Here is a 25,418-nt window from a genome sequence, read left to right as displayed (position 1 = left end):
TCTGCAGTGATTTTGGAGCCCCCAAAAATAAAGTCTGACACTGTTTCCACTGTTTCTCCATCTATTTCCCATGAAGTGATGGGACCAGATGTCACAATCTTAGTTTTCTGAATGTTGAGCTTTAAGCCATCTTAAACTCTCAATGTTTATGCAAATATTATATACATATTTATTTTACATACACATACTCACACAAAAATGCACATTATATGTATGTATACACATATATTTAATTAAGCACCCAATACTTTTACAAATATGAAATACTTTTTCAGAAGTCTGTGACTTTAGGGAAAATCCCTCAGAAAGCTGGGTGAATCCAGATGGTGACTTTATAATGCATGACCAATAGCCTATTTCTGAACTTTGAATAAAATAAAAAGTTGAAAGTAAAATAAGAAACTTCACACCCTTTCAGTGTCTTCTCAACAAAAGTTTCTCTTTTTTTCAAAATTTTGCATTACCTGAAAAAAAAAAATCTCTGCATCTCACTTAATGTATAAATCATTTGTTGTAGCCACACAGCAATAGACATAGCTTTTGGTAGGATTATCATTTTTTGTTCAACACTACTAATATGTAAAATGTTATTTATGTTCTAAACCAGTCATGGTGTTGGCTACCTTCACATGAGCTGTTGTTGTTCAGTGACTAAGTCGTGTCTAACCCTTTGTGACCCCATGGACTGAAGCATGCCAGGCTTCTTTGTCCTTAACTATCTCCTGGAGTTGCTAAAACTCATGTCCATTAGTCAATGATGCCATCCAACCATCTCATCCTCTGTTGTCCCCTTCTCCCCCTGCCTTCAATCTTTCCCAGAATTAAGGTCTTTTCCAATGAGTTGGCTCTTGCCTCACGTGGTCAAAGTATTGGAGCTTAAGCTTCAGCATCAGTCCTTCCAGTGAATATTCAGGACTGATTTCCTTTAGGATTGACTGGTTTGATCTCCATGCAGTCGAAGGGACTCTCAAGAGTCTTCTCCAACACCACAGGTCAAAAGCATTGATTCTTTGGTGCTCAGCTTTCTTTATGGTGCAACTCTCACACCCTTACATGACTACTGGAAAAACTATAGCTTTGACTAGATGGACCTTTGTTGGCAAAGGAATGTCTCTGCTTTTTAATATGCTGTCTTGTTTGTCATACCTTTTCTTCCAAGGAGCAACCATCCTTCAATTTCACGACTGCAGTCACTCTCTCTCAATTCCAGAAGCAGCTTCCATAGGATGTTAATTTAGCAATGCTGTTTTCAGGTAGAATATGTATATTATTTTATAGTTGTTCCCTGGTTGCTCAGATGGTAAATCATCTGTCTACAATGTGGGAGACCCAGGTTCAATCCCTGGGTGGGGAAGATCTCCTGGAGAAGAAAATGGCAACCCACTCCAGTATTCTTGCCTGGAAAATCCCATGGATGGAGGAAGCTGGTAGGCTACAGTCCATGGGGTCACAAAGAGTCAGACACACTGAGCAACTTCACTCACTCATTCACTCAAAGCACTAAGTAGATATATTTTAAAAAGTAATTAGGAGTTAGGTTGAAATTTATGGATAAGTAATGTGATGAATTGAGCAAAATGCTGAATTTGTAATTCATAGTAAAGGACAGATGTCATGGCAAGTCATATGTCCCTTTCCTCAAAAATATATGAATAGGCTTCCTAATTCTAAAAACAACTTAAAAATACCTGAGAAAAAAAGGTCTATTTATGAAAGAAACTACGTGATGGGTATGAGCAAAAATATACAATCATCAGTTCCTTTTCTGTTAAGTTAAAGGCATCAATGGAAGATTCTCGAATCCCTTTAACAAATCCTAGTCCACTAAATGTCTCAATCTGCTTTGGTTTTTATATTTGAAATCTAGAGGAGCATTCACATGTTAACCACCAATTTCTCTAAACTAAGTGTTTGATGAAAACTAAGCTCAGAATCAGCTAAAGTAGTATCTCTGTTTTCATTCTGATCTGTACCCTCCTTCCCCTTCTTTACTGGCTGATTTTCTACCACCTTCTAATTTGCTTTTGTGTCCTACACCAGCCTTTGAAGAGTGATGAAAGTAAAGGCAAGGCAGGAGGTGAGAGGTATCTCTGCCTGCAAGGTTATCTCAAAGACATTTCACCACTACTTAAATGTTTTTTTCCCCTCTCTGTTTACTGTCTCCTATTATTGTTCTTTTTGGCTACAGACATTTTCCAGTCATTGTCATTTTGTTTAGCTGTTTAACGCCCTCTTATATTGAGTCATATAAGGAAAAAGGTTTCACAGCTAGACAAATGTTTGGGATTCAAGAGATTTAGAGAACAGAAGAACAAAAGACATCAAACAAGAAAACTGAAAAGTAATACAAGTACCCTAGAAAAACTCTGATGGCTGAAGTAGCTACTTTACCTTAGGTTTTTTCCTTATATGGTTCCTCTGACAGTATCTATCATTCCAAGCATACATGCTCTAGACTGAGCAGAAAATTGAAATTGAGGGAAGAGCAGAGGAGATGGAAAAATATTACCTTCTAATGATTCATATGCTGAAAGATGATAAGCAGTATTCCATATAAATCCCCCAATAAAGTGCTTCCTATCTTCTTGTGTATCTATCACTACCAAAAAATTTACTTTTATTATTATTATTGAGCTTCCCTGATGGTTCATCTCGTAAAGAATCCTCCTGCAATAGAAGTGACACAGGAGACGTGGGTTCAATCCCTGGGTGGGGAAGATCCCGTGGAGAAGGAAATGGCAACCCACCCAGTATTCCTGACTAGAGAATCCTAAGGACAGAGGAGACTGGTGGGCTACAGTCCATAGGGTCTGTATCTATCACTATTATAAAATTTACTGTTATATTAATATTATTAGTGAAAAATTACTTATATATTGGCAACCTTTGCCACTTTTAAAGGTGACTTCCTAGAACAACTACCAAAGAGAATGTTCTTGGTGTATAATTATGAGTTTGATAAGTCATCTATAATGTTCAGTTAGAAACTATTGAAAAGTAAAGGGCCAAAGAAGAATATATGTTAACCTTACAGGTCATGTCTCAGAATTTTAAGTAAAAACCAGAATTTCCATATAGTCTGAAGACCCAGAAGAGAATTTATTCCATTTCCATCATTCAGTTCAGTTCAGTCACTCAGTCGTGTCCGACTCTTTGTGACCCCATGAATTTCAGCACGCCAGGCCTCCCTGTCCATCACCAACTCCCGGAGTTCACTCAAACTCATGTCCATAGAGTCAGTGATGCCATCTAGCCATCTCATCCTCTGTCGTCCCCTTCTTCTCCTGCCCCCAATCCCTCCCAGCATCAGAGTCTTTTCCAGTGAGTCAACTCTTCACATGAGGTGGCCAAAGTATTGGAGATTCAGCTTTAGCATCATTCCTTCCAAAGAAATCCCAGGGCTGATCTCCTTCAGAACGGACTGGGTGGATCTCCTTGAAGTCCAAGGGACTCTCAAGAGTCTTCTCCAACACCACAGTTCAAAAGCATCAATTCTTCGGTGCTCAGCTTTCTTCACAGTCCAACTCTCACATCCATACATGACTACTGGAAAAACCATAGCCTTGACTAGACGGACCTTTGTTGGCAAAGAAATATCTCTTTCAATATGCTATCTAGGTTGGTCATAACTTTCCTTCCAAGGAGTAAGCGTCTTTTAATTTCATGACTGCAATCACCATCTGCAGTGATTTTGGAGTCCCCCAAAATAAAGTCTGACACTGTTTCCACTGTTTCTCCATCTATTTCCCATAAAGTGATGGGACCGGATGCCATGATCTTCGTTTTCTGAATGTTGAGCTTTAAACCAACTTTTTCACTCTCCTCTTTCACTTTCATCAAGAAGCTTTTTAGTTCCTCTTCACTTTCTGCCATAAAGGTGGGGTCATCTCCATATCTGAGGTTATTGATATTTCTCCCAGCAATCTTGATTCCAGCTTGTGCTTCTTCCAGCCCAGCATTTCTTCTGATGTACTCTGCATATAAGTTATCATTAGGTTTATGAATATATTGGTCTACCTTAATTATTTTTGTTTCCACTTACATATAAGAGGCTATACTAATATGCTACACTATGCTACACTAGTATTTATCATTTTTACTTATCTGATCAAAAAATTTACTTTCTGTAAAGAATTAATTTTGACCTAAAATTTAGAGATTGTCATTAAAGCTATAATCTGTATAGAAGACAGTTTCCATGAAGTATTATCGGGTTAACTTTTTTATCTTCTACATAGAGACATATATAAGATAAATATCCCAGCAAGTTCAGAACTCATAAAAAATGGTATCATAATACATTTTTACCATTTAAATACTACCTAAATATATAAATACAGAAAACCATAGATTGGCTCGCTAATGATTTTTATTTTAAATTGATGAAACATTTTCTGTAAAAATTTACCAAAAATAATTACCAAATTCTGTGCAAAATATCAGACTTTTAAATACCAATTATAATTCTCAGAATGACTTTTGTATTGTGAACCCTAAGAGAAAACTGAAATAGAGATTTATTTCAGTATTATCATAAACCTAACAACTTCCTTTATTAAGCCACAATATTTTTCAGTGACTTTTAAATCTAATCTTATGACACTACCCAGAGATGCCCCCAAGTTTTCTCAATGCATATAATTTTTTTCAAGAATGTTAATTTACTTAATTTACAGTCTGTAAAGCAGTAGAGGAAAGAAAAACAGAAGAAAAAAGTGACAAAACTTAGATCATTCAGCTTTAACTAAAATTATGCAAAAGACATGCAAGTCTCCAGCAAATTTTTCTGAAAAATTAGTGTAAGCTATAGTTTCAAAGAGTAAAAAACAAGATCAGAACCACTACCATATGCTAATTCTTCCTCTTAATGTTCCTCCATTTTTAAAGTTGTAGTCCTAGAAACAATCAGACTCAGAATTATAAACAAATGATCTCTCAATATCAAATCCACGTGAACTTCTATGGATAACTTCAAGAATTCTTCTACTCCCCATTGTTCTAAAAGCTCATCTTTTTCTCTCTTAAATCATCATATATTGATATTGCTGACTTTTATGATTATATTCTCTAAAATGGAGAACGCTACTCTACATTCTGGCTTATCTTTTTTCAAAGAAATGTTCACTGAATTTTCTATTGACTAGATAGAACATTTTTAAAGCTCCACCTAAGACCCGTTTGCCTTTGAATCAGTTACTATATCCATGCTCCTGACTGACCCCCTATATCTTTTTTTCTCAGGCTGTACTTCAGGGATACTGTTAAGATCTAGTAGAGTTTTTTTTTTTCTTTTAAAGTTATGTAGGCTATCCTAAGTCACAGATCCTTTGTACTACAAATAGAACTGTTGCAGTTAATTGAAGGCTCCCTGTTGCTGTCTGTAGTCAGCTACTGAAGGTAGTTTGAAATTTCAGTCAGTTCTTAAAACATGGAGCCAAAGGCAACTTTAATTTCTCTGACAACCTTAAGAAACTGGCTTTGATAATATGTTTGGTGACACACTGACAAGAATTGGTTTTCCCCCACCTTTTACACCTACTGTATTACAACTACTAGAGTCTAGTCTTTGGATGTAGATACAGAGAAGTCATAAAGACAGTGTCAGTTGAAATTTCTATGACACAATGTTACACTGCTCATAAAATCCAATCTTTTTAATATTTCATTACCTTTATGTGATGGTCATTGAACTCTAATAGTTTATTTACTTTGCAGTGTTCACAATATGCATCTTTTAGGAGAAAGACGATTCAGGGCATAATAATTCCTGAATAGTGACTTTAAAATATTGCTATATAAATTCAACAAAATTTTATATATCACAAAGTTCATATAATAATCCATTTAATACTTTGTGACCCTTTCCCGTGAAGGCTGCAGGCTTCTTGAGGGAAGTGATTCTTCATGTGCTTTTTGAACAGTGCTAAAAATGAGTTTCATCTGGTACAGAACAATTTTGAGTGATACATAAAGAGACAAAATGGAGCAACCAATGAACATTAAGTCTTAGGTGGCAAATGAAAATGAACAACTGCAGGAGAGGCAGGACTGGCAGTTAGGACTTGATAGTCAAGTGAGCCGCAGGTATTGTATTCTTAAGATACCCGCTGAAAAGCAGTCCAAGAGCTATGCCTTCTCAAAATGATATGGAACCAAGACCAAAAAATCCACACTTTAGAGAATGAGCAGTTGGCATCCAACTCTGCTCTCTAAGGCCAGACTCTGTTTATGGAGGGGGGGGAGTCCTCTATTCAAAGAGCAATCCTATTTTCATTAAGTCATTAATATATTCTGCAAAATGATCAGTGTTCACAAAAATATCAACTGAGCAAAATGGCTTAGAGAGAATATTATTTCATATCCATTATTTCAAGCCTTTGACTGTGTGGATCACCACAAACTGCAGGAAATTCTTCAAGAGATGGTAATACCAGACGACCTTACCTGCCTCCTGAGAAATCTGTATGCAGGTCAAGAAGCAACAGTTAGAACTGGACATGGAACAACAGACTGATTCCAAATCGGGAAAGGAGTATGTCAAGGCTGTATATTGTCACTCTGCTTATTTAAGTTACATGCAGAGCACATCATGCAAAATGCCAGGCTTGATGAAGCACAAGCTAGAATCAAATTTGCAAGGAGAAATATTAATAACCTCAAGATATGCAGATGATACCACCCTTATGGCAGAAAGCGAAGAACTAAATAGCCTCTCGATGAAAGTGAAAGAGGAGAGTGAAAAAGTTGGCTTAAAACTCAACATTCAAAAAAACAAAGACGATGGCATCCAGTCCCATCACTTCATGGCAAATAGATGGGGAAACAATGGAAACAGTGACAGACTTTATTTTCTTGGGCTCCAAAATCACTGCAGATGGTGACTGCAGCCATGCAATTAAAAGACACTTGCTCCTTGGAAGAAAAGTTATGACCATCCTAGACAGCATATTAAAGAGCAGAGACATTACTTGGCCTACAAAGGTCCATCTAGTCAAAGCTATGGTTTTTCCAGTAGTTATGTGCGGATGAGAGAATTGGACTATAAAGAAAGCTGAGCTCCAAAGAATTGATGCTTTTGAACTATGGTGTTGGAGAAGACTCTTGAGAGTCCCTTGGACTGCAAGGAGATCCAACCAGTCCATCCTAAAGGAGATCAGTCCTGAATATTCATTGGCAGGACTGATGCTGAAGCTCCAATACTTTGGCCACCTGATACAAAGAACTGACTCATTGGAAAAGACCTTGATGCTGGGAAAGATCGAGATGGGAGAACTGGACTACAAAGGATGAGATGGTTGTATGGCATTACCAACTCAATGGACATGAGTTTGCGTAAGCTCTGGGAGTTGGTGATGGACAGGGAAGCCTGGTGTGCTGCAGTCCATGGGGTTGCAAAGAGCCAGACATGACTGAGTGACTGAACTGAACTCTGAACTGAGAGAAGTAATTTTTACCAAATACTGCAGATGAATTAAAGGAAATAGTTTTTTGGACAGAAATAGATTTATTTTCTAAAGGCTTTAAGTCAGTAATTTAAAAGATTAATCTTCTCTGATCACCAAAGTGATTAAGAAACTTCAAATAGGGGAAGGACTGAAGAAACAAAGTCTTTAGTATTTTTGTCCTTTTAAAATGCCTACTTCAATGACATTTTTTTCATCACTGCTTTTTAAGTCCCAATATTATCTGCTATAGTGTTACATTTAGTCTCGGTTCAAGTCATTACATGTCCTTTCAGCTGTCAACACCTTTGCTATGAGCATAAACTTATCAAATAATTAGCAATTTTTGTCCTATAAGAAAAATTGAGGAAGTATACTATGGCATGCAAACTTATGAGTCTTTATTGATTCAGGCTGATTTATTAGGCTTTTCTAGTTTGTAATGTATGACATATTAAAACATACATGTGTCACTATCATTAAATCTCAAGATGATCTGGAGTAACTAAGATTTCTTGGGTAACATATTAAAAGCTTTCCATAATATTTTAAAAAGCAACCTTCCTTCTATATACATATTTTCTATCTTGATTACATATATATTTAAACCTTTATTTTATCACAATCTCCTTTTATTCAAAATCTTTTATGAGAACTCTTCATGCCTACTTGAAGCCGTGTTGAGGTGATAAAATTCTATTGTGCGTGCTACGTGTTAAGTCACTTCCGTCATGTCTGACTCTTTGCAACTCTATGGACTGTAGCCCACCAGGTTTCTCTGTCCATGAGATTCTCCAGGCAAGAACACTTGGGTGGGTTGCCTTCTCCAGGGGATCTTCCTAACTCAAGGATGAAATGTGCATCTCGTATGTTTCCTGCATTGGCAGGTCAGTTCTTTATCACCTAGGAAGCCCGATATTCTGGTAGCGCTCGTGGACTGCCATTTAAGCAGTGCTGTAATTCATGTCTACTCCCTCCAATTCACTCTCTAAATCTCTCCTGCTGTCTCTCTCAATCTCTAGAGACACTCAGAGAGAATACAGATGCCTACTCTCTTCCTCCTCCCCCAAGCTTTATCTTCAATTGTATTAATACTTTAAAAAAAAATTGTGTCCTTTTAGCTTGAGACCGATCTATCTTGAAGTCACCAAACACAATACACTGCTGTCTTAAATCCAACCTTGTACAAGTTGTATACTTGCCTTAACTCAGACAAAATACTAATTATAGCAGAGTGAGCTCAACTACAGGTCTGATAGCAGGCCCCATCATAAAGCAGACGAATGACTGAAGTAATTTGAATTCCTTCAAATGAGAAAAGCAATAGACTGCATCTGAAATTTACAACTGACTGATAACTCTGAGTTAGAAATCCGTGCAGTTCTTAAGACTATAGTTAGTTTTCTCCAAGTAAAAAAAGTTAACTTTCAGTCCTCAAAGAGATACAGCAGTTAATTATATACATATTATCCTTCTCATATTCACAACACATGTAAATATATGTACACAGGTAGATGTATGTGTGTATGCCAAAGCCTGATTTCCACACAGCTTTCATACTTGATTACTCTGAGAACAGCTAAACCCAGCCATATGCTGTAGTTTCCACAGGACTCCTTTCCCCTCTATGCTCGCTGCTTAAGTTTTTTCTGTTCTCATTCTTTCCCAGCTTTCATTCAGTGAAAATTGGTCAGTGTTCCCCACGAGCCTCCACTGTCATCTGTCAGTCCAGACGGGTTGCGAGACAAGCAACAAGAAGAAACATATATAAACACACACACACATCACAAATTTCAAGTTCCATGGGGGCAAGTGTACTACAAATCTGTTTTGCTCCCTAATCTACCTCAGGCACCAAAGCAATGTCTGGCACGTAAGAGGCACTCAAAAAATACTCATCAAATAAATGAATAGTGGCTTTACCTCTACCCAGTCATACATGTTAGAAATCTAAGAGTCATTCTTAGATTTGTTCCTTGACCCTTTGCCTCAATTCCCAGTTTCTTGATTTCTGTTGCTTCTAGTTCCCTTTTATTATTAATTCTTTATTTCTGCCCAGACACTTATTGTTATTAGTTCACAGGTTGAATAAAAGTCACACAACCCATTCTAAAGGATGTCCTACACTTTATATATTGCAGCCAAAGTCACATTTCTAGGAAGCATTTCTGATCATGCAGCTCTACTGCTTAAATACTTCAGAGATTCAGTTACCATCTTTGCATGGAATTAAAGGTCCTTAATTGGGGAGTTGGACTATAAAGAAAGCTGAGCGCCGTAGAATTGATGCTTTTGAACTATGGCATTGGAGAAGACTCTGAGAGTCCCTTGGACTGCAAGGAGATCAAACCAGTCCATCCTAAAGGAAATAAGTCCTGAATATTCACTGGAAGGACTGATGCTGAAGCTGAGACTCCAATACTTTGGCCACCTGACGTGAAGAATTGACTCATTGGAAAAGACCCTGAGGCTGGGAAAGATTGAAGGCAGGAGGAGAAGGGGAAGACAGAGGATGAGATGGTTGGATGGCATCTCCGACTTGAAGGGACATGAGGGGAGTTGGTGATGGACAGGGAAGCCTGGCGTGCTGCAGTCCATGAGGTCGCAAAGAGTCAGACACGACTGAGTGACTGAACTGAACTGAATCGGGGCTTCCCTAGTGGCTCAGATGGTAAAGAATCTTTCTGCAATGCAGGAGACTTGGGTTCGATTCCTAGGTGAGGAAGATCCCCTGGAGAAGGCAACTGCTACCACTTCAGTATTCTTGGCTAGAGAATCCCATGAACAGAGGAACCTGGCTGACTATAGTCCATAGGGTCACAAAGAGTTGGACAGGACTGAAGCAACTTAGCACACATGCATGCAAAAGTCCTTATCTTTGTCCTGCTTGTTTTACAACTTCATCTCCTACCACAGCCACAACATACATCAAAGCCTCCAGCCATTCTCAAACATAGAGAACTTCCCTTCAGTGGTATTTGTAAGGTTTTGTAGGCCTGCTTCAATCTTGAATATTCTAGTTTGGGCACCTACTGCATTCTGTTTACTTTGCCTTTTTTCTCCATTGTAGACAGTGTACTCCAGAAGCACACATTATGCCATTCACTTTGTAATAAATTCAGTGAGCATCCATAAGTTCTTCCTTTCTTCTTATGGTTTAGTTAAGAAATAATTAGCATACATAAGTTCAAGGTGTATAGCATGATGGCTTAATCTACATATATCGTGAGATGATTACCACAATAGATTTAGTTAATATCCATCATCTCATATAAATACAACAAAAGAAAAGGAAAAATTTTATCCTTGTAATGAGAACTCTTGGGATCTAGTCTCTTTTAACAGCTTTCCCATATACCATGCATCTGTGTTAAATACAGTCACCATGTTATACACATCACATCTATAGTACTTATTTATCTTATAAAGGGAAATTTCTACCCTTTAACTATATTCCTCCAGTTCCCTGCGTCCCCTAACCTGATAAATCCATTCTTAATTTAAGTTGTTCATCCTGTATGAACTTAAGTTTTCTCACTTTTTTTTTAACCACTTACAAAAAGGATACTAGGGAGAAAACAAAAGAAATACCACATATTTAAAGTTCAAAGCACTTAATGATAATCATGGAATGTTATTGTTACTTTTTAACACACGTCCTTGCCCTCATTTCAACTGCTTCACCTAGAAGGTCTAAATAAAAACTAAATAGGGAAAGAAATAAGAGACATGTTTTGTTTATTTGTATGTAACCTGTCCATTTCTCCTTTTAGTATGAGCAAACAAAGTTTATGATTTGTCTGAATGAAAACTAAGATACTATGTCCTATCCTGTTGTAGGTCTGGGAAGAATCTCACTAGGAGCAGGTAATGAGTCCTCAGGATCAAGAGAAGAAATGAAAATGTGGCCAGACGGCTGGGAGTGAGCTCTGAATGTATTGTTAGAAGGTTCTGGCTCCTCAGAATTTCTCAGCCTGGAGCTTTACCCCTGAAGTTTTTCACCTTCCTCCCGTTTCTTTGCTAAAATTTCCCTCGCTGTATTTAAAGATGGATTTAACTGGTCAGATACTCAATGTTTTAAAATCTGAAAGTGTGTGGCTGTTACTTCTGAATGGCCCTAAGTGTTTCATTGCGCTTGAAGGAGCCAACTTAGCCATTCACAGAGAAGCAGTCTCTCTATAAACGAACAGATTTCCACACGTGGGCTGTAATATATGCATAACACATTTCTCTCGGTGTTAATTTTGGTCTAACATCCTCCTGATGGTCTTGATTACCTTGGAGACTTACATCCTGTCTTCTGTATATATGTAGTTGTTAGTCACTTCTACTAAGTTGTCGCACCACCATTTCTCAAGAATGATAACAGAAGACACAATATTTCAATAACTGATTTTTTCCTTTCAACAAATGTTTATTCAACCTCCTGTTTCAAGGCATTTTGCTAAGGCTTAGCTGAATCTAAATCTTGTGCAAAACAGAAAAATTCTCTGGTGGTCCAGCTAACTTTGTAGTAAAAATAATGGGAAGCATTTCAAAACATTAATCAAAAAGTTTTATTAATCTAATGTTTTTCCTTTTAATTTATTAAGGAAAAATATTTTAATATGTACTTTTAAAGATTGTTTTATTGTCCTTTTTTAAAAATTGGAAATCATAGAATATGTTCATGGTCATTCATATTATTGATATAGCTACAACTCAAACACTATGTGAATCAAAAGTACCCTGAGAAAGCAACAGCATACAAATATACATGGTGAGGCAGTGTGGTGATAAATGCCACTAGGGACAGAAATTGAAGAGTGAAAAGTAACAGTAATACTTTTTTAAAAACCTGGGAAGGCTTTATCCACTTTGATTATTTTATTCATGGTATGTTAATCAAATAGATGGATGACTGACTGGGCACTGAATCCATATAAAAAAATCTTATGTTGCGACAAATCTCAAGGCTTCTGGTTAAGTCAGATATCTCCCTTTGAGAATTAAAATGAAACAAGAAGTGTTTTGTTCCTAAAATCTGTGCCCCAGCAGATAGGATCCAACACAGAATCAAACACCCCATCTAACTTTTCCATGTTTCCATCTAATGCCACGTTTCCAAAAGAAAATTACATTAAATTCCTCCATTCAAAATGCAAAAAAGCAAGACATCCAAGAATGAGATTTCTAGCAGAATGTAATTTTAAATATATGATTTTTTTTCATTACTGGAGATATCAAACATTTTACAAGCCTGTTCTCTCATACTTGGATTCCAGATCATTATTTTTTTGGCCAAAATGAAAGGTTTTCTGCATTCTTAAAATAATTAGGCAAGATTTCAAATCAAATTATCCAATTTCAAAGCTCTATTTTTCTCTCTAAAATGCCTGTTAGAGAAGGACTGCCGATGACTAAGCTTTGTGTCATTCTCATGGCTTTATTAGGAGAATGTTCTAAGTCCTTCACTTTCTATGTAATCAGAACTATAATTTCTTAAGGTTATTTTAAGACCCAGCTATGGCTAAAGCAGGAAACTCAATTTTATTCTGAGCTCTAGACATGTCAACACAGCAGAGCAGGGCTCCAGCTATCCGGGCTATCTTCTTTCATAAACCCCCTAGGGCTTGGTGTCCGACCAAGGCTCTAGGCTAGTTGAACACTACTCTCTGGGTATCAAGTAACTCTTTCCAAGACATTGAGGGTAGTAGGACTGTTATTTTGGAAAATGTGTGTTTACATATTATCACTCTACAAATAAAGATCTTACTTGTCCATAGAGTACTACTTACTCTTCCTAGCATCAGTTTTACAAACCATATTCAACAGAAGGGCAGTTGAGAAAACCCAGGTGCCAGAAACATTTGATCAAAAAGCAGAACAGAAAGCTCTAACTACATATGTCTACTTGGTTCATCATAATCCCTTAGAATTTTATAACTTAATTAACTGACTCTATTTAAGCAGGCTGGTTGCCTCTAATTATGCTAGAATTTTTTCTGTGCTGCAAAGTGATATTAATAGTGAGTGACATTTCTGCAAGTAACAGGTAACCCACTTCTATAACTGTGAGTGCTACACAAAGAAAAGAAGGAAGAATAAGATAGTATAATATAATAAAGTATAAGTAAAAATCTGTGAGAGGTGGTCTGCAGAATGAAAATTAAAACATAGTATCATTATTTAGTATTTTGATGTATGTCAAAAAGGCTCTCATAGTATAAATCTTTTTACTGAGGTAAATTTATTAATAATTTCAATTCTAAATTAATCTTTTTACTGAGGTAAATTTATTAATAATTTCAATACTGACATAAAAATACTTTCTTATTTTAAATTTAAATATCATGGATTTAACACATTTCTCTTTTATTGTTATTTTTATTCTAGTATTTTTTATTCAGATTAAAATATTCTGACTACTTTTCTACTGTTACAACAACATAGATTAGTTGAGTTTACAGTCCTATATGTATGTAGTCGTACATTTTGGAATTTCTCCCACTCAGCAATATATGTAGTTCAGTCTTCCAACTCTTCCATTCTTAATATATTCAGATACTACTTATTAACTATAATGACTTGCATTACATTTCAGAGTATGGATTATAGCAATTGATTTTTGTATTGCCCAATACTTAAACCACCTTCAATTTTTCGTTACTATAAATAACACTGTACATAAATATCCCAGTACACAAATTTTTGTACACTTGGACAAGTATTTCAGTACAGTACTTAAGCGGAATTATTGGATTGCAGAGTATGTACATTTTTTAGGTTGACAGTACTATAATTTACGTACCTTCAAAATTTCACCAGTATGCTTGTCCACTAATATATAAGGGTGCCCTTTTCTTCTAAACCCTAATTAATACTGGATATTATGAGCTTTTCATTTTCACTAGCACTTCACTGATGTATTAATCAAGATTTAGATTAATCATCTACTCATTATTTTTGGCCATCTTTTATTCTTTTTCTGTGAATGTGTTTTTCACATATTTGACCATCTTTCTCCACTGAGCTACTGACATTTTTAAGTTTATTTATACTTAATATTTGTACCTTACAAATTTAATGTCTTGAGTTTTAGATACATGATAACTGTTTTCCATCTGTCTGTTATTTAGTGAAAAATAGTGGCATCATTTCTAACATAATTTGTTCCTAACTTAATGCCAAGTCAAACATCACTCTTTTTTTTAACTCTCTCTAGATAGGATTACACTGACAGATATATTTCCTAAAATGAGCTGCGATAACCTCACTCATAAGCTCATTAATATAAGCAGAAATATTTTTCCCAAAGCATAATATCTAAACTATAGTTTCTGTTAACACCTTTTTCATTTTGATCTGTGAGTCAGGGCCTCAAATCTAAGCTTGAGGTTCATTCCACACAAAGTGTTTCTCAATTGCTCAACAGAGCCCACAGATGTGCACAAAACTTACAAACCAGGGGCTGGGCATCCATCAGGTGGCAGGTGACACATTCCTCAACCTCATATACCTATCTCAATTCAAATAGCAATAACACTCCAGATGGCATGAAAGCTTCTCTCAAAATATTTTTCAAAATTCCATTTTCCAGTTTTAAGGGACTCTTTTCAAGACAGACTAGAAATATTCCTGTTAAAGTTGCCCATAGTTTGGAGGACACAGGGCCGTCTGTGAGACCAGAGGTTACGGTGCTGTGACGTGTTGGCTGCGTTAGGAATGTAAGGCATGATGGTCGGCCCTCATGGAATTAGGCTTTAGTTCTACCTCTACCTTCTCAATACTTGGGGTGGGGCAGGTCCTTCTTGCTTGCAACTGTGCGTTGTGGCTGTGGATAAGTCCCCTGGCTCTAGTACCCTCCTCTGCCTTTAATCTGTATCTTCTGACCTTGGGTTTGAGAATCCAAATAGCCAAATTTGTTATCATCCCTTCTAAAAATGATTACTTACATCACGGACTCAATGGACATGAGTTTGAGCAAGCTCCAGGAGATAGTGAAGGACAGGGAAGCCTGGCATGCTGCAGTCCATGGGGTCGCAGAGAGTCAGACATGACGTAGCAACTGAACAACACCAACAGCATTTACTGGGGTCACAAGTTTCTTTGAAAATTAGACACAGAATGACAGTCTCCAAGAAAAATTCACACACACAAATATATTATTGTGTGTACAACTTCATAGGGTTCAGGAACTGTCTAAAGCCCATTCATGGAACTTGGGCTCTCCAGGTCCTTTTTTGATTCACCTCAAACCCCTGATTTTGGTTCAGATAGAAAAGTTACCAAATAATTGAGTCATTAATAAAAGTCAGAGTGAATTAGAAAAGACAGATTCCAATAAAAGAGAGATTATCTGAAATCATAATGAATAGTGCCCTTTTAAATGCTCAGTTAAAATTTGAAAATTATGTGACTATTTGTCTATGGTGAAATTTTCTCATGTTATTTCAAAAGGGAAAATGATAGAAAATATATGTATAACATAATGGAAAATAAACTGTATAACACTGTAAATGTGAGGACTGAGAAAAGAAAATAAAAAGAATCATTTGTAGTTTTAAAATAAAAAATTGCACTTCAGCCAGAAAACCTATCATTTCAATGACTACTTCAGAAGTATAGTCAGGAGTTCCTTAGCATACGAAAGAAAATTCTTGTCCTTACTACCCTGCTTCTTGTCAAAGGCCCACTTTCCACCCTGCTGTCATAATTCTGGCAGGAAACAGATGGGTGGAAATGGAAGAAAAGAAGAATAAAGGGCCTTTTCTTTAATTAACCCTGGCTTCACCCATACTCCTCAACCTGCAAAATCTTATCCCTAAAGACTGACAAATGATTAAATTAGCAGTGAGAAAAGCCTGGTTGACAACAGGAGAACACCAAAGGCAGGATATGATGTCTAATGGATAACAGCTAATTCTTTAGAACAAATGTCCAGAAAAACTGAGAGCAGTTGGGCTAGACTCTGCAAGTGGCAGAGAGGAGGGACGGAGGGGAAGAAATCTCTCAAAGCAGTCTCTGAATCTACAGAGCTGAATGTTTCATTCATTTCCAAAGTTCTGGGTTACCACCAAATTCAAGTGATCATGTTTTTCCATGAACCTATAAGTAGAGAGTAAACAAGGAAATAAAAATTCTCAGAACTCGTTATCAAAATGCATTATTTGAATTGTTATCATTCACAGAAACAAAGTCAGGTGACTCTTTTTCCAGTCTTTAAAATACCATATATGTGGGGCCACCAAATGGATAGTGGGAGTGGTCGATAAACTCTAAAGGCTGAAGAGTGAGGCTGGGGTTTGAGCTAGAGGTTTGAGAGTTATGAGCATGAAGCTGTTAGCTGAAACTGAGTGAAAGGAGCCTGAATGAGCTTGAAGAGGGTCTCAAACTCCAGGTGATAATGCAGCCCCAGCCAACATGCTGATTTCAGCCTTGGGAGCCTTGAGGATGCAGCTAACCTGTGCTTAGACTTCCAAACTATAGGATAGTAAATAGATACAGTAGATGGAAGGAAGGAAAAAAGGAAGGGAGGAGGGGAGGGAAGAATAAGGAGGGAAGGGAGGGGAGGGAAGAGAGGGGAAATGAAAGGAAGGAAGGAAGGAAGGAAGAGGAAAGAAGGACAAAAGAAAGAAAGAGAGGGTGGGCAGAAGGAAGGAAGAAAGTCAGAAAGCAGTGAACTGAGGGAGTCATGAAGGCAAAGCCTATCAATGCTCACAAGCACTTGGTACTCTTCACATCATAACCTTTCCAAATGTTTGTCTTTAAACACTAGAAAGTAAAATTTTGCATGTGTGAAGTCATCAATTTTGAGCCAAGAAATTAGGAATCAAACTATATATTCATGTTTATTTAAAGAGAAATCAAAATTACAGAGAATGCTGGCTGAATTTTTTTCAGAGAAAGAAGCCTAAAATCTGATGTTGGTCTTTTAAAATAATCTTTCTATATAATTTTTTACTCTTACGCCAAAAGATGTTTGATTTTTCAGCTATGCCAGATCAGAGGCTCAATTTACTATTCTCCTAGAATTTGAACTTGGCACACAAAACACTTTCTAGGGCTCTTTTCTGAAGAGGGTAGAGGAAGGATGGGTTGGGCTTTTCCTGTTAGTGTTTTCAGGTAAGTAGGTTAATGAGTAGGATTGTGAGGTAATGTTTTCTTTTCTGGAAAGATACTACTTGAATAACTTCAGCTACCTAGAACATTCTAAAGACTCAATCATTCGGCCTCTTACAAGTAAAACTATATTTTCTATGGATATACTGTAAAGTGAAAGTGAAGTTGCTCAGTCGTGTCTGACTTTTTGCAACTCCATGGACTGTAGCCTGCTAGGCTACTTCGTCCATGGGATTCTCTAGGCAAGAATACTGGAGTGGGTTGCCAGTTCGTTCTCCAGGGGATCTTCCCAACACAGGGATCAAACCTGGGTCTCCTGCACTGCAGGCAGACTCTTTACCATCTGAGCCAGCAGGGGCTCCATGGATATGAACTTGACTAAATATATCTCACACAAAAGAAATTCTTTCAAAGGATCTTTTAACACATACTTTATAAGCTAAAGCAACAAGTTTGATCATCTGATTTTTAATTCATTAAATATACTACAAATAGTAAACTAGGATAATATAATGTGGCCCACCAGTTGATGGGCAGGAGGATGAAGATTTTAAAGCACAGCAGAGAATGCCACTTTTTCAGTTCCTGGGTTGGGAACATCCTCCGGAGGAGGAAATGGCAACCCACTCCAGTATTCTTGCCTAGAAAATCCCGTAGAGGAGCCTGGCAGGCTACAGTCCATGGGGTCGCAAAGAGTTGGACATGCTGAGCAACTGAGCACACATACTATGAAAAGATCATGGAAAAAGAAGAGACACTCTTCCTTACTTCACTTAAATTAAAAGCTGACTCTTAAAAAATAATCATTGTAGATCTTTATGCTTAGCTAACTCAGCATAATGGACCGAGAAACATATAAAGTAAAAGTATGTGTGCACTTTAAATATCAGCTGCTGTAAATGGACAGTTTTCTATTCATTCATTCATTTACTCATTCCACAAACATTCACTGAGTAAATTTTATTCATGAGCCACTCTTCTAGGTTTTAGATTTTCTTATTTGCATTTCCATGTCTTAACTCAGGGATTTTATTTTTATTTTATAGATATTTTAATGTTAATGAATGTGCCCGGGGGTGAAACCGATTTTTTTCTCCAAAATTATAATGAATTTTTATCTCATCCACAAAACAGAAGACCAATTAGCATCCTTTTATTAACTAGTTACAAATTTTGGTCTAGAATATCATAGCCTACAAGATCTAACATATCTAAAATGCTGCCTGAGATGCTGGGTGCTAATACTTAGTCCTAGATTCCACATAATATATCTAACACTGTGGAGTTAGAAATCTTTGCAAACGCTTTCACCAACTACACAAGTAGCTAAAAAAAAATTTCATTCTCAGAGTACTGAATATTTGTGAATGACTGATATGTTTTTGGCAAAGAAGTGAATACTTCAGTGAGGCACACTATATTCAGCAATGAGATACACTTAACATATGAAAAAAATTCCATGCATTACATTTCAAAAGATTGGAATGAGAAAGAAGGAAAAAATACTGTTGTTATCTCGAATGCAACATGTAGCTTTGGCATCATTCAAATATCACACAGAGTAGGTGTAAAACTCAATAAAATATGACTTTAGAACCAATAACCAATCTAATCTTTTTTTAAGTTCTAACCACTATAAACTGGGATTAGAAAAAAATATGAATAAAACAATTCCTAAGGACTCTGGAGCACTTACTCCAAAATACTTTTTACTAATAAAATTGTTTGGATTTATTTAAATTGTGCAAAAAAAGATAGCTGCAAACGATTCCTTATCTATTTAGCAGCTGATGTGCAGCAGTTTATTATATATTAATTGGTAATATATATTGAGATATTTGACAAATTTTCTGCTTATTTATAGTAAGTTTTGTTACAGTGCTATTTAAAGTGAAGTTTCTACTCTATTTATTATGCCAAAGTATGATCTTACTTTAAAAAGTGAAATCCAATACTAAATGAGATCTAGAAAATTCAAATGTAGTCACTGGGTGGATATAGAAAGAAAAAACAATACTGATGATAAAAACTTGTATTTCTCACTAACAGTAAGGTGATAATCTTTATTACTAAGTAAATAACTGGTTCTAAGCTACAAAGAGTTTAGTACAGAGTCATATCTTCCTTCTCTTCTGTTTGACTGTCACTGAAAGTGTTAGTCACACAGTTGTGTCCAACTCTTCACAGACCCTATGGATTATAGCCCATCAGGCTCCTCTTTCATGGGATTCTCCAGGCAAGAATAGTGCGGTGGGTTGTCATTTCCTTCTCCAGGGGATGTTCCCAACCCAGGTATCAAAGCTGGGTCACCCACATTGCGGGCAGCAGATGCTTTACTGTCTAAGCCATTAGGGAAGCCCATGGCTCTCAATAATTTAAACATTTAAAAGTATCAAATTAAGCTAGATAAATCATAACAATTACTGGATAACTCTTTGTAAATAGGATCATAATGCTTTTGTGAAAAGGTAATATATTCAAAACCTGTCAGACACAGCACAAGATTTAGGATAAAGTTAAAATAAGCTTCCCTGGTGGCTCAGACAGTAAAGAACTCACCTGCAATGCAGGAGACCTGGATTCGATCCCTGGGTTGGGAAGATCTCCTAGAGAAGGGAACAGCTAACCACTCCAGGATTCTCGCCTGGAGAATTCCATGGACAGAGGAGCCTGACAGGCTACCATCCATAGGGTCACAAAGAGTTGGACACGACTGAGCAACTTTCACTTTAAAATAAGCTAGAACAGAATGAGCTTCTAAACCTAAAATATAAAGTATTATAAATCGACAGTATCAGACCAACACGTTTCTTTGGCAAACTGCCTGCTGAATTAAAATTACTTTTGGTATACAAGAAAGACAGAGTACTATGATCTGATCTATTCAGGGAATTAAAAAGGCAAATCTCTGACATTTTTAGAGCTAGTGGAGACCCTAAGAGTTATCTAGGCAACTTGCTGCTGCTGCTGCTGCTAAGTCGCTTCAGTCGTGTCCGACTCTGTGCAACCCCACAGACGGCAGCCCACCAGGCTCCGCTGTCCCTGGGATTCTCCAGGCAAGAACACTGGAGTGGGTTGCTCCTCCAATGCATGAAAGTGAAAAGTGAAAGTGAAGTCGCTCAGTCTTGTCCAACTCTTCGCGACCCCATGGACTGTAGCCCACCAGGCTCCTCCATCCATGGGATTTTCCAGGCAAGAGTACTGGAGTGGGTTGCCATTTCCTTCTCTATCTAAGCAACTTACCTCATGGTTTATAGATGCCAAGAGTGGTCAATTAAATTACCTACCTTCACACAAACACTGGCAGACCCTGAGCTTAAAATAAGAATAAGCTCCTATAGACCAGACACTGGTGTTTCTTCATCAATTTTAATATTCTGGAAATCTTTCAGTATGTTTATTGGGTTCATTAAAAATATGAATGAACACATCAACCAATTTTCCTGATTTCATATCTACTATGTCATGCAATACTTAAATTGTTCCTGCAAGCACTGGCATTAGAATTAGACTCAGTACATTTCTAGTATGCATGGAAAAATAAAAAGAGAAAGAACCGTCTGTTCTTTCAGCATACAAATGGTGCTTTCTAAAGACAAACTATCAGATATTGGTGTAGGACACTGAAGCGCTTATGAAACTCTAAGTTAAAAATATGAAAAACAGATTATTTTATGGCTATTGCAAAATACAGTCTGGATGGACTATTCAAGGAGTCCCTGTCTAACAATTTACCTTTCCTCTCTGTTTTGTTGAAAAGGCAGTGACCATGGTAGACTTTATTCTGAAAAGAGCCAAATACATATTTTAAACTCGGGCCCTTTGCATTGCTTTCCTTCTGCTTGGAACGTCTTTTCTTAGATCTTTGTATGGTTGGGCTCTTCTAGTTACTCATGCTATGCTATGCTAATTTGCTTCAGTTGTGTCCAACTCTCTGCAACCCTATGGACTGTAACCTTCCAGGCTCCTCTGTCGATGGGGTTTTCCAGGCAATAGTATTGGAGTGGGTTGCCATGCCTCACCTTAAAAGTCACTTCTTGAGGAGAGTGACAGTCACCAAGATGGTGTCATGAGTCATTCCTGACTTTCTCCCTATCAGAAGAAAAAAACCTAAATATCTATTCAAGAAGAAGACAGCACTGAGAGAATCCTAGAGCCCAGGTGTGAAGCTGTAACACCCTCTGCACCTCAGACACCAAGACAGACTGCACGAGAAGGTAAGAGAGGCAGCTACACATTGACCGCATTGCCCCTCCCTTAGGCCAGCAAGGCACCATTCAGAGAAGTCTTCCCTGAGCCTCCAGTGGAAAAAGAGAGCTCGGGGAATGAGTCTCCCCTAACACTATGGCTCACTTTGTAGGAGCCCCTACTCTGGTCTCATGCCATGATGACTACAGGGGATATGGGGCTCCACCACTGGGAATCTCAATGTGATGGTGAAGAGTTCATACCTGCAGTGCCCTAACGGTAATCTCAACCAGCAGTTCATCTGCAAAACCAACTCAGGGGTGTAGTCTGACCAAGGTATTTGGTAGGGTTCAGATCTGCCTGATTCAGGTCCTTAAACAAGATTTGTGAGCCCTAAGCTTGGTTTGCCAACCTCCAAGTAAGGTGCTAAGTCACTGTTCCACCTACTGTGGAGAGTGTCTTCCGGCTCCATCTGACCAGAAGGCTGGTAACAACCACTGTTTAGGCTCCAGTGATACTCCAGTCAAGAGGCAGGCAAGCAGAGTTGACTGCCCCCAGAGAAAAGGCAATACTAGGGGTGGAGGGTTCCTGTGTGCTAAGCACAGGCAGGGAGAGTAGTCCACACCAAGGCTGAGCATAGCTCCTAGCTTCTCTCAACTGGAGAGTCCATTCGGGAACCTGAAATAGCCAGGAGTGTACCCCTCCCACCCCAAGAGAGGCAAGTGGACTGAGACATAGCCCTACCTGCTGGTAAGTCAGTCTTCTGACTCCATCTGATCAGAAAAGCTGGTGAAAACATCTGAAAGCTGTGCAGTCCAGTGGCACTCAAACCAAGAGGAAGATGCATAAAGAAGACAGTCCTCATAGCAAAGCCAGTGGACCTATTGAGCAAGGGAACTTGGGATGATGGTCAACTTGCATTAAGACAACAAACAACTTTCCTGGTGTTAGAGCTGCTTCTGCCACTGTACCCAGGTGGAAATTCTAATTCATGCATCTATTCTAATGCATAGCTATGCATTGCTGAATATATCCTTCAGTATATCCAATAAAATAACCTGGGAAACTTCCTAGTCCATCCAAGAGCCCTACATACAGTGGCACTTGAACAAAGAGCCTGGTCTGTGGCAGAGCCAAACTAGTGGTCTCACTTGAGCAGTATGATACAGGCCCCTCAAACAACAAGCTGTACAGCCCTTAGACCCTGGACTGTGTCCTATAGGAAAGGAAAGCTAATTCATAGTCCCATCTACTACTGAATGTAGAATTCAAACTCAAACATCTAGCAAGCATGATGAGAACCCATGCCACCTTGTAGCTTACCCTACAAACTTAATTGGTTAGGAATCCAAGTCAGTAGTCCTATCAAACTGTTCTCAGTCCCAGCCCCATCTTCAGAGAGCGAACAATTAATTGCCCCTGACCATAATCAGTTCAGTTCAGTTGCCCAGTTGTGTCCGACTCTTTGCAACCCCATGAATTGCAGCACGCCAGGCCTCCCTGTCCATCACCAACTCCCGGAGTTCACTCAGACTCACATCCATCGAGTCAGTGATGCCATCTAGCCATCTCATCCTCTGTCATCCCCTTCTCCTCCTGCCCCCAATCCCTCCCAGCATCAGAGTCTTTTCCAATGAGTCAACTCTTTGCATGAGGTGGCCAAAGTACTGGAGTTTCAGCTTTAGCATCATTCCTTCCAAAGAAATCCCAGGGCTGATCTCCTTCAGAATGGATTGGTTGGATCTCCTTGCAGTCCAAGGGACTCTCAGGAGTCTTCTCCAACACCACAGTTCAAAAGCATCAATTCTTCGGTGCTCAGCTTTCTTCACAGTCCAACTCTCACATCCATACATGACCCCAGGAAAAACCATAGCCTTGACTAGACGGACCTTAGTCGGCAAAGTAATGTCTCTGCTTTTGAATATACTATCTAGGTTGGTCATAACTTTTCTTCCAAGAAGTAAGCGTCTTTTAATATCATGGCTGCAATCACCATCTGCAGTGATTTTGGAGCCCAAAAAAATAAAGTCTGACACTGTTTCCACTGTTTCCTCATCTATTTCCCATGAAGTGATGGAACCGGATGCCATGATCTTCATTTTCTGAATGTTGAGCTTTAAGCCAACTTTTTTGCTCTCCTTTTTCGCTTTCATCAAGAGGCTTTTTAGTTCCTCTTCATTTTCTGCCATAAGGGTGGTGTCATCTGCATATCTGAGGTTACTGATATTTCTCCCGGCAATCTTGATTCCAGCTTGTGTTTCTTCCAGTCCAGCGTTTCTCATGATGTACCCTGCATAGAAGTTAAATAAGCAGGGTGACAATATACAGCCTTGACGTACTCCTTTTCCTATTTGGAACCAGTCTGTTGTTCCATGTCCAGTTCTAACTGTTGCTTCCTGACCTGCATATAGATTTCTCAAGAGGCAGGTCAGGTGGTCTGGTATTCCCATCTCTTTCAGAAGTTTCCACAGTTTATTATGATCCACACAGTCAAAGGCTTTGGCATAGTCAATAAAGCAGAAATAGATGTTTTTCTGGACCTCTCTTGCTTTTTCCACGATCCAGTGGATGTTGGCAATTTGATCTCTGGTTAATAGCAGGCCCCATCTGCCCAAAGATACCACAGGAAGACACACCTAGAATCCAAACTGAGCTGACTGGTGAAAAACTGACTGAAAAAGCAAACTCATAAAGTCTGGAGGATGAGCCCTATTACTCAAATGTGCAGGTAACAACGCAAGGAATCAAGGATTATAAAAATTCAGGTAATATGACACCACCAAAGGAAACTAATAAAGCTCCAAAAACTGAGTAAAAGAAATGCCGATCTGTGAACTGTCAGACAAAGAAATCAAAATAATTCTCTTAAGGTTTTCTGACCTATCAGAAAGCACAAGTCAACAACTAAATGAAATTATGAAAACAATGCATGAACAAAGTGAGTAATTTGATTTAGAAAAAACAAATCCTCCAGAAATCCTGGAGTTGAAAAATACAATAACTGAAGAACTGAATAGTGTTAAAAGTAGATTTGACCACTCAGAAGAATCAGTGACCTGGAGAACAGGACACTGGAAATTACCCAGTCAGAGAAGCAAAAAGAATGAAAAAGAATAAAGAAAGTTTATAGGAATTATGCAACACAATGAAAAGAAACAATATTCACATCATATTTAAAACAATAACAGCTGAAAATTTCCTGAACCTGGGGAGCAAAATGGACATCCAGATCCATGAGTTCCAAAGGAACCCAAATAAATTGAACCTGAATAGGGCTATACCAAGCCATATTTTAACTAAAATTTTGAAACTCAATGACAAAGAAAGAATTTTAAGAACAGCAGAGGAAAAAAGAAGATAAATACAAGAAAATCCCCATAGGACTATCATAAGATTTCTCAACAGAATCTTTTCAGGCCAGGAGAGAATGGAATGACATATTAAAAATATTGAAAGAAAATAACTCTCATATAGGAATTCTATACCCAGCAAAGGTGCCTTTCAGTAACAAATGAGGGATACATTTTCTTGAACAAACAAAAGCTGAGGGAGTTCATTAACACCAGAGCTTGCTTATATGAATGTTTAAGGGAGTTCTTTGAGAAGAAGTAAAAGAATGTTAATTAACATGATACCAAAAAAAAGATAGACTAAATTTTACTGGTAATGGTATATATAGTCATAGTT

The 25,418-nt window shown here is 37.9% G+C and overlaps 1 protein-coding gene and 1 long non-coding RNA gene across 7 annotated transcripts in view; both read right to left on the bottom strand.

Moving 5' to 3' along the window:
• Positions 1-25,418, bottom strand: part of HDAC9 (histone deacetylase 9) — a 599,202-nt gene that overhangs the window by 551,075 nt on the left and 22,709 nt on the right. The window lies entirely within an intron of this gene.
• Positions 1,124-23,754, bottom strand: LOC120878053. Its single transcript, XR_005724445.1, has 2 exons — positions 23,725-23,754; positions 1,124-1,193 (listed from the first exon to the last, which is right to left on the bottom strand). It is a non-coding gene; the product is annotated as an uncharacterized LOC120878053 (long non-coding RNA).

The sequence above is a fragment of the Oryx dammah genome, unplaced genomic scaffold, assembly GCF_014754425.2.
Source record: "Oryx dammah isolate SB20612 unplaced genomic scaffold, SCBI_Odam_1.1 HiC_scaffold_18, whole genome shotgun sequence".
NCBI classification, from domain to species: Eukaryota; Metazoa; Chordata; class Mammalia; order Artiodactyla; family Bovidae; genus Oryx; species Oryx dammah.
The sequence above is the reverse complement of the archived record's forward strand: the minus strand, read 5'-3'. Positions and strand labels throughout refer to the sequence as shown.